At 33.1% G+C, this 17,516-nt stretch overlaps 3 pseudogenes; 2 read left to right on the forward strand and 1 right to left on the reverse strand.

The window, feature by feature from the left end:
* Positions 1 to 2,002: 2,002 nt before the first annotated feature.
* LOC125594143 lies at positions 2,003 to 7,428 on the forward strand (annotated as a pseudogene).
* A 1,387-nt stretch (positions 7,429 to 8,815) lies between these two features.
* On the forward strand, positions 8,816 to 9,764 carry LOC125594142 (annotated as a pseudogene).
* A 5,697-nt stretch (positions 9,765 to 15,461) lies between these two features.
* Positions 15,462 to 16,932, reverse strand: LOC125594144 (annotated as a pseudogene).
* Positions 16,933 to 17,516: the final 584 nt, after the last annotated feature.

A 17,516-nucleotide genomic window follows, 5' to 3' on the forward strand; every position in this document is an offset into this window, starting at 1 on the left:
AAATTCTTGGAGTAGATACCTTTGGGACATTGACTTTTTAGATAGTGTTTTTTGTTCTTTAAATACAGATAATACATGAAGAGATTGATGGTGTGATTTTAGAATATAAGAACCTATTTAGAAATATGGTGATTACCTACCTCAACAATCAAGGGATATTAAGAACCTATGTTAGTGATTACCTCAACAATCAAGGGATATTGAGAAACTATGTTATCTTTTTTTTTTTTGTGAAGAGTCTTTATCTTATATTATATAGAAATTTGAAGTTTGGTTTTATTTCTCTAAAGAGTTTTAAAGTTGTATCTTGCAATTAAGTTTGAAATATAATATTTTGGTTATCATGTACACTTGTTTTAAACTTTTAGTTCAAATTAGAGTAATTAAAGTTTTTGGATAGAAACATTATCCAAGCAAAAATATATTTTCGCTGATTGACACATTTTGTCTGCCCTCAGATAGGCAAGATTGACATATTGGAGGGTAGGCAGCGTTGAAAATGTAAGTAAAAAAAAAAGTTGTTAAAAAAAGATAAGAATCTTGTTTAATAGTCAAATTATTTTGAACAAACTAAAAATAATAATTTGATATCTAACGAATCAGCTAGACATTACTTGATAGTTGGTACTTGGACTGACTTGTCACACATCCATTTTCAATTTAAAATACTTTTATGACCATTGGTTGTGGCGAAGATCAAGCATACTTATCCCGGAGTATCTTTGCTTGCTTCTTGACATTAAACTATAATGAGAATCACTTTATCTATATAAATTAGTTATGTAAGTCACAAATAAATGTCTCCCCGGACACGCGCGTTAGCCTAATCACTAATCAGGTTATCTATCACGTTATAAGTATAAGCAGGGGTAGAATGAATGTAATGTTGCTTCGACAAATCCCATCTTGAGATCAAATGCACCTTATGTCAAAACAAAGAGGGTATATTTCTTTTCTACATGATTAGTTGTTCCTCATTGATCCAATATTGAATATTCTACGTTTCTATAGTCGGTATGGTCCAAGAATCATAAGAAAAAAAATAAAGATAAAAGAATTCCATTGGTGATTTCTTAAAATATAATTTTTTTCTAAGAAAAGAGAGAAGACAAGTATTTTTTATTTTTTTGTTCTTCTTTTGAAACAGAAGGACAAGTAGTTTATTAAACCTAAATACTATGAGAAACTTACTAGAATCTAACTATTGGAGCGCACGTGTTTGGCCCTGGAAACTGTCACATCACTTGTCCTTCTAATTGACCGACCCTGCCTGTGACGCCTTGATCAGATATGTGCTTTCTGGTATATGAGAAACTTACCTACCTGTGAGGCAGCTCGAGAATTTTCCACGCGAAATCGATTAACTCTCAGTCAGAGTCGGCCATACAAAACCAGTCAAGTGGCTTAAGTAGTAGATACCCATATAATCAAAAATATACATAAGAAAATAATCTTATTTTCTATATGAAAACCAAAATAATACTAGTACGGTATTATTGAATAAATTTGTATTCAATGTCAATTGTTTCTCTGTTTGTTAAGGCGGCCTTCCATTATTTTAAACAAGAGCGTTTTGCTGTCAAAGAGTCGGTCAAACTAATATTTCTAACTGAATAACTTTATGCTTCAAATAATTATGAAATTTTGGTTTCAACTTTTGAATGGTACCAAAATTGACACAACTCCTAAATATTAAAAAAAAATTGTTCATGAATTGCGTATAAATATTTTCATATAAGAATAAACCAGCTAAGACACCACATGATCGACTTGTAATTCTTTTCTTTCGTAAATATTCATACCAAATATAATATCCTTTTAAGAATCAATGAATTGTTGCGAAGAACAAGCGTATCCGGGGTTATGTCGTTTGCGTCTTGAAATTAAACTAGAATGAGTTGGCGTTATTTAAAAAATATTTATAAATAATTTTTTTATTAAGGAATTAGTTATACAAGTCAAAAATCAAATGTTACCCGGACACGACACGCCTTAGTTTCAGGCTTATTTCTATATAAGTTAGCAGAATATGGGCGCATGTATTTCAACAAGTCCCCATCTTTAGATCAAATCCACTTTGTGCACACAAAAACAGGTATTTTCTTGTCTATATGAATTAATTATTCATTAATTCATTCTATAGTCGGTTTTGTCCAAGATTTTCAGAAAATAACTTTTAATAGGAAAAACGAATAAAAATGAGGGTGGCGGTGATCGGAGGTGGGGTAAGTGGATTGGGAAGTGCTTACGTTCTTGCAAGAGATGACGCAGTGTAAGGAGTTGGTGCTGTTCGAAAAGGAGGACTCTCTGGGAGGTCATGCTAGAACGATGCGTTTTGATGTGGCGTTGACTTAGACCTTGGATTCACAGTCTTCAATAGTGTATACGTATGCTTGCTCTGCCTCTCTATCTGGAATTATTAAAACGAAGCCACCCAAAATTCCATTTTCTTAGTAAATATATAAACGGTATGTGCGTGGAAATGAATATATATGGATAGTATTTTATAAGTAAATAGCAAGTTTTGAACAAAAGATAGACACACATTCGTTTTAGAAGTTTTACTCCTAAAGTCCTCCTATGCCCATTAAACATTTTAGACGCGTTTCTATACGCTCCTTTTCCATGAGATAAACTTCAATTCCATCATATGAACATGCTATCTATCATGTTGAGTCTTTTTAAATCTGTCATCTTCATTTTTTGAACAATGGTTCGTTTTGGCCATTTACTTTTTTTTTAGGGAACACATTTAATCATTTACTTGAAAACTATATAGTTTAAAGTGTTTTACGATAAATTAATCAAGTCACCACCAGATACCTTTCATGACTAATTTTGTGTGTAGACAAATTTTTGTTATTTGCTAATAGCAGCAACTTAACAAAATTGCTATTTACGTAAATAAGATTACTATATATGTATAATTGAATTGCACAGACCTGATGATGTATATGTGGGCCAAAATGCATAGAAAATTCTCTTGTAGCTTTGATTGGGTGTATAGGCTCTGCTAGGGCCGCCTAGACGTTTTGATAGGTCGTGACTCGTGAGTCTCGTGACTCGGGAGTAATAAACTAAAAATACGTAAAAAAAAAAATTGGATAACGATCATGACTATCTATGTAATCAGGTTACGCATCCGAACATGATGGGATTCTTGAAGAATCTAGAGGTAGACATGGAGGATTCTGATATGTCTTTCTCAGTGAGCCTTGACAATGGCCGAGGCTACGAATGGGATGCCGCCACGGCCTTTCAAGCTTGTTTGCTCAGAAGAGAAACATTCTCAATCCGTATTTCTGGCAGATGATCAGAGAAACAAAAAAGTTCAAGGAAGACGTACAAAAATATCTAGAAGACCTGAGCGTAACCTTGATGTCGACAGAACAACACCCTAGGAGAGTTTCTCAAGTCTCATGGGTATTCTGACGTGTTTCAAAAGGCTTACTTGGTGAGATAGTATGTTCATGAGAGTTTCTTGGACAACAAATAAAATAATAAATTATGTTTTTTTTCTTTCTAAAAGCTAAGATTATGTTATTGGACAGGTACCAGTATGTGGTTTGATTGGTAGATATGGTCAGGTTCATCAGAGAGCGTTCTCAACCTTTCGGCGTACTCTGTTCTTTCTTTTTGTTTTGTCGTAACCACCATTTGCTTCAGGTTCATACATAAATCTGTCTAAAGTACTTTCTAATTTTTGTAAGTATATATATTTTGATAAAAGAGTGCTTTCTTAACTTTGTTTATCATTTCTTTCTTTCTCAGCTCTTTGGGAGGCCAGAGGGCTGACCGTTGCAGGACGTTCTCAGACTTTTGTGGCAAAGGTTCTAAATTACTAAAGTTGCATGTATTATATATATATTGGTTTTGTTACTCAGATTACTTGCGGATCAGGTTAGGGCAGCAGAATTGGAGAAACGAGGATGCAAGATTATAACAAATTGCAATGTACAATCTGTTGCGACATCTGAGAATGGTTGCGTCATAGTAACAACTGAAGATGGATCTCAACAAATATTCGATAGCTGCATATTAGCTGTGCACGCACCAGATGCTTTGAAATTACTTGGAGATAAAGTTACTTATGAGGAGACTAGGGTTCTTGGTGCTTTCCAATACACTGACAGGTAAACCCATACTTGTAATAATCTAATCTAAGCAAGATTATGGAGACTCATTAACTTGTTTCAATGCAGCGATCTTTATCTCCACCGTGACACTGACCTGATGCCACGGAAGACTGGTGCTTGGAGCGCTTGGAATTTCCTAGGAAGTTCTGAAAATAAGCGAGCGTTACATATTGGCTCAATATAATTCAGGTACATTGACAGCATTTGGATAGCTTTTTAACATAGAAGAAAATGAGATTGAAAGTGTGTTTTTTTCTATAACAGAAGCTTGGAGAGGAACATGATCCATTCTTTATCACTGTTAATCCTGAATATACACCGAAGAAAACATTGTTCAAATGGACCACTAGTCATCCTGTGCCCTCCGTTTCCACTTGGAAAGCTTCACAAGAGCTATACCAGATTCAAGGGAAGCGTGGTATATGGTTCTGTGGTGCATATCAAGGTAACACCTGGATTTTGTAGTACTAATCAAATTTGTTTTAAGATAAAACTCATTCTAACTTCTTAAATAAAATGAACTAAACCCTATGTTTAGTCCCTGTCAATGTTAGTTAATGTGGTTCATTTACCTTTTTGCAGGTTATGGTTTCCATGAAGAAGGACTAAAGGCATTGATCATTTCTATAGTTAATCCAATTCAAAGTTCCTCTTAGTGAGTTTTATTTTAACTTCAGAAGTTTGTTAATATTATGTCAGGCTGGCATGGCGGCTTCACAATGTCTGCTAGGAAAAGATATGGTTACAAACTTTTACCAACCCGAAACATATGGTCCCATCTGTAACCGAGAAAGGGGCTCGGTTTTTCTTACTAATTCTTGAGAAATTTCATATCAACCGGTTGTATAACGTGAGTCTTTTTCTCTTGTCTTGAACGTCCTAGTTTCATCTTATATCATTTTCTTCAGTATTACATATACTTATTAGTTAGTTCCTTACAGAATACATGAAGAAGGAGGTACAGTGTTCACTTTTGAAGGAAAGGATTCAAGCTGTCACTTGAAATCTATCCTTGAAGTCCACAGTCCTCAGTTTTACTGGAAGGTTTGCACATAGGACACTGGTTTTAGATTAGTTCTTGCAATCAGTGAAACTTGTTTTTTCTCTAAAGCTCTAGAGCTGGATTCTTTATTGTTTTTTCCCCCATAGGTTATGACACAGGCAGATTTAGGCCTTGCTGATGCTTATATCAATGAGATTTTTCATTTTCTGATAAGGAAAGAGGACTTTTGGATCTGATCATGGTATGGTAAATACACTTATTGAAGCATAAAGATATGAGTATAGAAACTTATGACATCCATCATAAACTTGCAGATTCTTATTGCAAACAAAGAATTGAACTCAAAAAACTCAAAAACTTGCTAAGAAAAGGTAAAGGATGATTCAAATTTAGCTAAGCTATTAAGTAAGCTTTCACTTGTCACAACATTACAAAACCTGTGTTTGATCTCATAGGGATGGTGGACACCGATGTTCCTGACTGCCAGTTTAGCATCTGCAAATAATTTTCTAAAGCATTTTTCTAGGCAGAACACATTAACCCAAGCTCGAAGGAACATTTCTCGTCACTATGACCTTGTAAGTTTTCTTGTGCCTTACATTCACTATGTGTCAAACGAACATATCTACTCTGAGTTTTTGATTTGCTTCATGGTTGGGTACTTATGCAGAGTAATGAGCTTTTTGCTTTGTTCCTGGATGATACCATGACTTATTCCTCTGCAGTATTCAAGGTGGGGTATTATTTTATTTTTTTCAGTTAATATCTCTGATTCTGACTTACAACCTTTTTCCATTTTCATGTTATAGTCGGTTGATGAAGATCTGAGAACTGCACAAATGAGAAAAATATATCTTCTAATTGATAAGGTAACGTCTATAGAAAAGTGTTTCTTGATTTAAATCAAGAACCAGGATTCTTTTATTCTCTGTTTTTAATGGCAAAACATTTCACTATAGGCAAGGATTGAGAAGAATCATGAGGTTTTAGAAATCGGATGCGGGTGGGGAACTTTAGCCATAGAAGTTGTGAAAAGAACTGGATGCAAATACACTGGCATCACACTTTCTATTGAACAACTTAAGTATGCAGAAGAAAAAGTGAAAGAAGCTGGACTTGAGGTTAGCAGAATCCATCTCTGGATCTTGGTATTGATTTCCATATCCTATGACTAACAATATAACATCTTAATCACCAGGATCGGATTAAGTTTAAGCTCTGCGATTATCGCCAACTATCTGATGCTCACAAATATGACAGGATTATATCTTGGTAATATATATTGTCTCTCTTATCTGCTGTATATGTAACTTTGTAATCTATCTTATAATAAAACATTTTGGAAACTTCAGTGAGATGCTAGAAGCTGTTGGCCATGAATTCATGGAGACGTTTTTTAGACATTGTGAAGCTGCACTTGCAGAAGATGGCATTTTTGTATTGCAGGTAACATTTTCTTTTTTCATTTTCAGCTAATTTCCAGTCTCATGTTTTCACAATCATTGATCTTTTTTTATAATGTTTTGACCATAAAAGTTCATTTCAATACCTGAGGAGCGTTATGATGAGTACAGACTAAGTTCAGATTTCATAAAAGAATACATATTCCCTGGTGGATGCCTTCCTTCTTTAGCCAGAGTTACTTCAGCCATGGCATCTTCTTCTAGACTATGGTAAAGTCTTTTCTTTATCAAGTGTTTAGTTTCAAGTGCATTTTCTCTACTTTCTCTTTCCTTCAACCTTTCTTACACCCAAATAAAAATCAGCATTGAAAACGTTGAGAACATTGGGATTCATTACTACCAAACATTGAGATTGTGGAGGAAGACCTTCCTGGAGAGACAGAAGTAAGCTTAATACTAAAACATTTCCTCTGTTTTATGTTCTGATAATCATATGCTTTCTCATATGTCCAACTTATTATCTTTGCAGACAAATAAATGATCTTGGATTCGACGATAAATTCATCAGAACATGGGAATATTATTTTGACTACTGTGCAGCTGGTTTCAAGACTCTTACCCTTGGAAACTATCAGGTTACACATATGAGTATTAACCATGCTTTTTCCTCAGTGTCACTCAATAAAGACATTATTTGAATACTTGATCATGCGTTTTGGCCAACGTTACAGGTAGTGTTCTCACGTCCTGGGAATGTGGCTGCACTTGGGGATCCATTTCGCAGCTTCCCTTCTGCTCAAGTATAATCAAGAATATATGCATCTTTTTCAAACTTGCTTAAAGTATTATTGCTCTCTCATTTCTTGTGTTGTTTTCCATAAAAGATTCATAGTTGGGTGTGAAAGTACATATGTAAACTTGTAAGAATATATGCTTCCATAATTCTGTGCCAACAATATTGTACTGTCCAGACCATATATCAATTTATTCTACAATAAAAGTTCATAACCGCCTCAACAATGTGTCTTATCTTTTTTTTTTTAAATATATGTTAATTTATTCAAAGAAAACTGATTTGTTTACAACAAGTGCATCTGTTTTTTGAGAAAGCTAAACCTTAGTTACAACCCAACTCTGCTACTTTGTGGCAAGCCACAAAGTTAACGCTCCCGTATACTTCAAATCTCCTATTTGTCGCAATGAGAACAATGTGTCTTATCGTTTACTTCATAAATACAAAATCCAAAAAAAAAGTTTTCAACACATACACCACTTCATGAAGAGTGGCCCCTCTTTATCTCATAAGCAAGGCAAAAGCCAAAAGTTTGAGGTAATGAGGCTTAGGGTTGCTTCTATAGACCCAAGAGGTTCATCGGCTGGCAGGTATGCATCATCCTTAAATTGCAACATTGAATTATCGGAAACCATTGGGATTTTCACCGATTTAACTATGTAATACGTGAAGATTCTTACCTTAATCATTGAAGGGCTTTCCTTAGTTGACAGATATATACGGTAAAAAGTGAATATTTGGCATTTTTACGTGAATCTATGAAACATCGGCGAACCTGATCACCGATTTAACTATGTAATACGTGAAGATTCTCGTACCGTACGAGTCACATAATCACACAAAAGTGGAGAGCATGCCTTCATCAGATGGAGACACTGTTTGTGCAGTGCAGCCCTCTTAGCTTAAGCATGGCTGCATGGGTATTGGCTCATGGAAGGTGCACTGTATCTTGTACTCTTTCATGGTCATCACAAGGGAACAAAACTGGGAACCGATTAAACTATAAGAAACAGGTTCAATTCGGCTCAGAACATATAACACACAAATAAAGTAAAATTTGGGGTTTCTTTCTCTAATGAACTAGTTTGGCTCTTTTCGCAAGATTATAAGAAAATAGTTAGTATTTTTCTTTTTTGAAACACAAGAAAATAGTTAGTAATTATTAGTTATCAAAGACAGAAAAATGTAGTAGTTGAGGAATATTTAGAGAATTGACGATCAATTTATAGTCCGTATAAAATGGAAAAGCTCAATATTTTGAAGAAAAAGAAAGTTGAATATCCATAATTTATTCTGTTGAAAATAAAAAAAAAAAAAGAAAATATCCTTTTTTTTAAACAAAAGGAAAATATCCATTTTTTTGAAGCGAAACGAGAACGTCGTTCTTTTTCTCCACGCCTATAAGTAATAGAGAAGCTGCAATCGCAACAACATCCACTCACACCCTCTTACATGGAAATCAACAGTTCGATTCCATCCAATGGCAAAAAGAGCATTCGCGATGCTTGAAACGCCAATCGCTAGCGGAGAATTCATCGCCGTCGGTCGATACCAAACGCCCAAAACGCTCTTCCGACGTAGCAGCAGCGACCGAGAGTACAACAACAACATGTTGTTCCCAAAAGCGGTTATTGGATACCCGGAATTGTCCGAAGAGCCAAGTAGCGATTGGGATAGAAGCGTTTTGTGTAGGATCTGCGTTCGATTACCTGACGGGAGAAGAGTGCAGAGAAACTTCTTGAAATCAGAATCGGTTCAGCTTCTCTGGTCGTTTTGCTACTCCCAGATGGATCAATCGGAGAGGAACAAGCCTTTCAAGCTGTTTCAAGCCATTCCGGGTTATTACAAGAATCTTTATTACGGATATTACACGAGTTTCGAACAATCTGGGCTTGCCAACTCTTTGATCTCTGTGACTTGGATGTGAAGAATAACCTCTCTTTTTTTTCTTGCTTCTGCTACTTAGTTTGTATTTTGTAATCTCAAGTTCATCGGAAAGATTCGATCAAATCGATTTACAAAACAAACTGTTTCAAAGTCTATCATAGAACATGTATCACCTTTCCATGGTTACGGTTTTAGTTAATCAATTATGACAACAACTTCAGCAAATATCACTCGTCAACATTATTCTTGTAACGGCTATGAGTTGGTAACGGGGTCAAAGTAACTCAAACGTGTCGAAAATAATTAAAATTCCTAATATTTTCTTAAATTACATGTATCTACCCGAAAAGTATAAAAGGAAATATATTTGAATTGTGGATTTGATTTCAAATCCATAACACAAAAACATGAAATAAAAACTTAAAAGCATAAAGAAAGAGAACTTATACAAAAACAAAGTAAAAAACTGAAGACAACTTCGTCGACATGTTTATTTCTCAGGACAACTTGTGGTCTTCAGTTGATCATTACATTAAAACCATAGGAGCTTCCTGACTTTGTGCACAAAGAAAGAATAACATTTTTGAACTTTCATATGCTCTATAACAACTATGGTATCATTATATAACTAATGTTCTTGTTTTTTCAATTAGATCTAATTAACATATATGGCAAGTTCTCTTCAATAGATTCTGAAAGAAAACATTTGCAAGGGATGACATGTGTTCTTACTCTTGCATGTCTTGAGCCTTCTTACACTTTCTACACTGCGTAGAACCAAGACAAAAATTCCATAAGCAGATTCTACCTCATGTAATGTCTAGATTTCGTATTTCTAGAATTTTAGAATACCTCGTAAAAGTAGAAACTGCATTCGTAGAAAAAGTAGCTAATACAATTAGTAGAATTCGCATTCCCTATTTTTAGAAGTTTAATTAAAAGTAGATTGTTCGTTCTAAAAAAATAGATATGAACTTGTTTAATCCGGAATTCAATTTCTACAAAACTCATTTTCCGTAGAAGACAAAATCTACTTTTAGTATAACGTAATTTAAAATTTAAATTTATCAAGTTTTTCAACAAAAAAATATCAGTTTGCGTATATGAGTATTTTATCAATTGTTTGTATTTTTGCATAAATTTTTTGATTCATAAAACTATTTATTTCATTAAGTTTTAGAAATTGAAATGGTAAAATGGAAAAAAATGGACAAAAATATTTTATACTAAATGAACAACCATGCTATTTTTTGTTCTGTTTTAGCAATTTTCCCAAAAAGAAATAGACATGATATATTCCTCTGCTTTGTATTCCCTCATTAAATATGGATTTTAGGTTCCATTTAAAATCCTATAATTGCAAACTGAAACAACTCTCTCATTCTGAACAAATACCTTTTAACTTTCTTTAAGTAAAATTAAGTCAAACTAAAACTTTCCTCTAATTTGGACTGGATCTATGTAAGTTTCAAAAAAAACCAGCTTGGATCCAATACGAAAACAAAACGACATCCCAATTCATAAAAATCAAAACAACAATACAACAGAGAGAAATCAAACATCGGTTTTTAGGTTTTGTTTTTGGACGACACAATAAAGGGTAGACTCATATAAAGGCTTTGAAAACATATTATCACTCGCCAAGTACTTGATTATGCAGAAACTGCTGCTGCTGTTGAGCTATTCGGATTAAATTTGATGCACATTACTGTATTCCGACCATCATCAGCCAAAGATAGAGTAGCCTTACCGTAACTCTTCACAGATTAGGAAAAAAAATAGAGGAGAATTCAGTTTTTTTTTTATTTCGTAAAAAATTATATGCCAACAACGTACCACATGATCGTCGTTTTGCAAAGGAACGTCAGTAAATACGAAATCAACGTGTCTGCCAAGTCCAATAGGCGATGAATTTAGTCGTTCGAGTTTTGGGCTTAGTCTTGTTCTTAGTCTGGAATCAGTCTACACTAATACCAGAAACATGAAGTAAAGTTTTTACTAGGCTTAAACTAGAAAAAGAACAACATCAATGCCTATGCTTGACACATGTGTTGGATTGATAATTACAAACAAGCCTATTATATGTAATAGTTCAAATGATAAGAATATTGTAAAGCATATTTGCTTATCCTCTCTCGTTTTTCTATAATTATTTTATCGTTTTTCTTTTGAAAAATGAACGCTTTCAATCTAATGCATATTATTTATATAAGAAAACTCCATAATGCATATTCTAAACTGACATTCATAGCATGAAAACTACATAACCTATTTTAAGTGGAGACGCACGGGTTGGCTCGCAAAACTGCTTAGCTATACGGAGCAGGCTTGAACATATATACACAAATCGCAACCTATGGTAGGCCGGCGCGGTCGGTATAAAAGTTTAACCCCCTACGGATTGAGATAGTTGGAAGCAGATTGGTCCGTCTGGAATCTCTACATTTCAGTACTTATTTAAGTTGCAAATATTTAACTCAAATAGTAGTTCGTATATTGAGATAAAAGTTAATTTTCTTATTTGAGGATTTTTTGGATATTCTTCCGGATTCAGATCAGGTTCATATATCTCTGATATCTGAAATACCACCTTACATAATCCCTTTGATATATTTTTTATAAATCGGATCGAATACGGATTAAGATTTTTGGTTCTGGTTTGGTTCAAATTTCTTGTTCAGTAACAAATTTCCATGCCTAATTGCAGATATACAAACGATCAAATAACAAAGCCTGACTTTAAAAGACTGATGGTAAATAGAACTTACATCTTCAACTTTAGATTTACATTTTTAAGGAGAAAAAACCTTTCTTCATTGTTTTTAGTATACATTGTACTAAGATTAGAAAAGATGTCAAGTCCGGTGTATATGTTGACAATCTGACTGAGGGATGTGTTGTGGTTTTCGAACGTGACATAATTACAGGGTTTTCTGTAATTTTTTTTGGAAAATGTGAATGATCTGTTTGGCAGTGCTGTTTCCGTTAAAAGGAGTTTGCTGTATGGGAGCAAGTTTCCTTTCTCGCTCACTTTTTTCACGGAGATTCACCATAGCAGTCTCCTTCTTTGTCTGCCTTCTAGCTTCTTCAAGAGTAAATCTGAAGCAGTGAAAACTTGTTTGTCCAATATAAGAACGCTAAGATCATCACTCGGTAAGTCGTCTGCAGGTCTCACAAGACAGAGCTCTCTCGAGGAACTCGGTTCTGTAGTAAGACTCGGTTCTTTGGCTTCCTCTGTCCTGCTTTCGTTCCATTCACACTTTCACTCTGCAATTTCAAGTTCACAATGTGTTTAAAACTATTAACCAAAGATCAAATTCGCACATGAAACAAAGCCCTTACAACAAAGATCAAATTCTCACTAGAAACAAAGCACACATGTTCAGAATCAAGGCATACAATGGTTCATCAAAGTACACTAGAAACAAAGCACACATGTTCAGAATCAAGGCATACAATGGTTCATCAAAGCACACAAGAAACAAATATAAGAAAAGCTAAATAATAAATAAATATACAGTATAAGAAATTAAAAACAACAATAAATATAAAATGTATTATTTTCTGGTTTTTTCTAAGGATATAGGTGTAAATATACAATATCTGTAATTAGATATGTTTTGATATATGTTACTCCTTGTGCCATTATTTTCTATTTTCAGAAAAATTAATAGTTGAGCACTAATATAACTTAGGTCAAGCACACGAACAACAACAAAAATTGAAACATTGCAAAGAATGCTCACATCAATATTACATACAATAACTTTAGGGAAATTACCAAAAATGACTCAAATTTTGATTTTGAATACAAAAGTATATCGCACATTCAATCAAATGCAAAAGTAACAAAAAAAAACTAGTGAAATTACAACAACAACTCCTTATGTTATTTAGTCAAAGATTTAATCCATACAAATAATTTGATTAAATATGACCAAACCTAAAATACAAGTATAATCTTAAGGAGATTAATATCTAAGTTGATATTAAATTGAACAAAAAATATCGTAAATATCACATAATGTAAGGTTTTAGTTAGTGCTCATGTTTTACTAAGAGAGATATCATTAATAATTTGAAATAATAAATTAAATTATTGCAAGCAAACTATAAAATTATTGTGTTTGAAAATATTATAGTAAACTATTAGTAATATGGTAAATATTAAAATTATATACCACTAACCATATAACTCAAATATTTGTATGTATAAAAATAAAAATAATCATCCGCACGATTGTGTGGATCAAGATCTAGTTTTACCTTAAGTCATCAAAATTTATATATCAATGCAATACAAATTTTCTCTTTATCACATTGTTTTATACTCCCTAACCAAGTTTTAGATGCCACTTGTGAAGTACCTTTTCCATGAAAGCAGCTCCATTTTTGATCCAACTTCTTTGGAAAATGTGTACCGTGCCAATAGAATATGTTGACGTTGTCCAAATTTTAGTTTAATTATTATGCGATTGTTTTTTCCTGTTCCTCAAAATCATTGATATTATATAATATATATATTATCAAAAAATAAAAATATATATTTTTTGTAGGAAATTTTACCATATATATATATATATATATATCAATGCAATACAAATTTTCTCTTTATCACATTGCTTTACACTCCCTAACCAAGTTTTAGATGCCACTGCAAAATTATACAAGTTCTAACCATAATTTCCGGAGTTATTAATTACTGATTTAATTTATAAAGTATTACTCGGTTGAAACAAATAAAAAATAAAGCGAGCTAAATTTATGAGATATCTGTTACATTAATTTTTGGAGCATATAACGAAATCCATGAAAATTTTATTTCTGAAAGACTTAAGAATTTATCTCAATTTTTATAACAATGGTTGAAACATACCCCTAAAAAAAACTATCGACATCATGTATTAAACATTTTTACAAGTACGATCCCTTTCTGTGGGGTTATTTATAAATGCATGGGAGGAAAACAAATTTTCTTGGAAACTTTCACCACTTTTTTGTATCTTTGTTCATCGCTCCTCTTAAAAGAACCACTTATTATTACTATTATAAGCAATCAAGAGCCGTTCCCAATTGGTGTTGTCATGTACCAATTTATTATATAGCATACCTGTATAGCGCATCAGTGAAGCAATAGCGATATAACATACGGAAAAGTATGCATCATTCCGACAGGACAGGCATAGTAATGGTAACCGTTGAAATTGCATTTGATGTATGCATGGGTAATGTATAATACAATAATAATAGTGTATCAGTATTTAGCACGTTTCATGGATTTTGCTAAAAAAAAAGGCTTGCGATTGACTGGTTTTTACAGACTTGAAAGAATAGACGTGTCTTGCGAATGGACCCAGCAAATTCCAACATGTTCAAAGTCGTATATGCAAAAACGTTAATAGAATTGAAGTTACAAAAAAAACGTTAATGGACATCTTTTTTTTTAATGGACATACTTTGAATTGGCGATGATTCTATATATTATAGTATGAGTGATTAAGTATTTGATAAATGATTATAATATGTGTGATTCTACGTTGTTGTTAAGGATGACTTATTGTAAAACATTTGGGTAACCTTGCTACATTAAATAATGCGAAGAAATTTAAAAAAACTAATGATGGATCAAAACTAAAACTAAAGCAGTATTCAAAGTGATTATGATAGATATAAAGGATTTGGTCAGTTTCGATATCCTGGCAAGATTCATAAATTTTGGCAAGTACATATATTATATTTGCAAATTTCTTATGAGTCTTCTTTGTTTATTTTAACCAAACTCAGATAATAGGACAGTGTTGTTTAAGTCTGGAATAAAGTATTTACAAATATTATGTTTTGTTTTGAATATTAGTTATGTCGGTGGTTTATTGAGTCAAAACTTAGGATTTAATGAACTTTTCTTGGGACTAATCATCTAACAATTATCTAGTTGATTAACGTGAGTTATATTGTAACAGTAACCATTTATTTTACTGGTTACTCATGTTGATTAACGTGAGTTATATTGTAACAGAAACAGACGCTCTCACCTTTGACTTAAAATTGGTACCGTATATCTCTAAGAAAAAATTTTATTTTGCGAGTGTGTAGAAAATTTAGAAAAAAATCGAAAAAGAAATCCAAATTTTATACAAACCACATTATCTTTTTTTTTGCAAAATATAAGTACAACCAGAACATAAATTATTGTGCACAAAAAAAAAGAACATTAATTGTTTTATTTGAAACAACTCCACACTAAATGCAAAAGTAACACACAGATGACAAACAAATACTAATAGAAACACTAATCAAGTTCTACAGTCTCTCCATCCAACATATTCCAAAGTTGCTCAACGTCAAACGCAAAGGTTGCCCCCTTTTTTGTTGCCGTACCTTTTGGAACGAGCCCGTCAGGCTGTTTGCTCTCCTCTAGCAAACTCTCCCACCACATATTCTCTCATCCATTAAAATTACTATAAAGTTCATACTTCTCCCCAGCTTTGTTACATGTCATACTATTTTCACAGACATTATTAATGTTGTTGAGTCCAAGGCATGGAGGAACAACGTCAACTTCTGGCAGGCCATGGAGATGGCTGCAGCCATTGTTAACGGTGAAGAGTCGAGGTCGAGGTTTGAAAACGTCGATTTTTTGGGCGGGTGTGGTAGAAGAGAATGTAACGTTTCTCTTCTTCATCTTGGTCTTACAACATGGTTCATGTTTCTTGCTCAGATGGGTGTTCCAGTAATTCTTGATATCATTAGCGGTCCGACCGGGTAGTCTACCAGCAATTAAAGACCACCTAAGCATGCATTTGAACGATTTGGATATACATATATATATATATATATATATATATATATATATATATATCTTATGGATCATTAGACAAGATACAAGTTGAATTTTTGTCTTAAGAATACAAACCTTTCCTAAAAGCTTATGAAGACGGAGAAGAAGATCAACTTCATCAGAGCTAAGTTTTCCTCTCTTGATATTTGGCTTCAAATAGTTCAGCCATCTTAGTCTACACTCTTCCTACACCTATTAAGCCCTACAAAACCAATAATTTTATCACGAAGAATAACACTAACAGAAATTATATATTATTTCCACACAAACACGTGTTCGTACAGAAAATGTCACTGAATTCATGTACTAAAGGACAATCGAAAAAATTGTTGGTATCTTTTCGCTTTGTCAGCGAAAGTAAAAGCCTTAATTATAGATCTTCGTTTAAGTGCGACATAATTAATATGAACAACATGAATGTTTTTTCATGAACAACCGCATAAAGCATGAGTCAAAGATTTGTTCATTATGACAAAAAGAAAAACTTTGCTTTGTGCAGCCATGTGTTAATTATTCCCCGAATAGTAGACAAAGATAAAGAAATTTTTTCATAGTGATTAATTATATGTATACAGATCATATGTACATATATGTGTGTGTGCAGAAGAAAAAAGTAACATACCAGCTCTTAAAGGAACTTGATGCCATTTGCCTTCTCCATACTTATCAATGCATCGCCTCAAGAGACTGTCTTCTTCAGCGGTCCATGCACCTTTTGTCAACCCTTTGGACGAATCCTCCATGGACCAAAGATTGATATTAAAATTATCTAACAAAATTATTGTAAATTTATACGTAACAAGAAGGGGAAAGGTTTATAAGTAGTGGTTTCACAATCCCTGGAGGACTATATATATACACGTGAGGGACATAGGCAGTGACGTGCATGTTTGATATCCACACTTCCTCTTTTTTTTTTTTTTCTTTTTTGAAACTCGTTCTTAATTTGTTAAATTATCTCTTCATATTAAAATATCACTATCAATATTAGAGTTTTATCGGATCAGCCGGTATCATATTGCGAGTTAATAGCAGGTTGTGGAATTTTTATCAGATTTTTAATTAATAAGTTTTCATCATTAAATCCAAACTGAATTATATATAGATCGTCGGGTCTATAGTCTAACAACAGATGGGGTACGGATATAAAATTGCATGAAACTCAAACATTATAATATAATAACTTTAAAATTATTTATTTTCTAATAAAAGTCACAAATTCATATAAATTTTATCAAAATGTTCAACAAAAAAGTATTTGTGCTTTGAAAGTTTGGACCAAAATTAGTCAGCATTACATCTACAACTTTGAGTGAATAATGTAACAGCGGTTCTTGGTCTCCCTTGAACAAGCCAACCACCAGTCTTCTTTAATCTCAATACTACTCACTAAGACACAAAACTAAAAACCAAACAAAAAGAAACACCAAAACTGTGAGCTTGTTCAAGAAACAAA

This window comes from Brassica napus (assembly GCF_020379485.1).
Source record: "Brassica napus cultivar Da-Ae chromosome A3 unlocalized genomic scaffold, Da-Ae chrA03_Random_4, whole genome shotgun sequence".
Lineage (NCBI taxonomy): Eukaryota > Viridiplantae > Streptophyta > Magnoliopsida > Brassicales > Brassicaceae > Brassica > Brassica napus.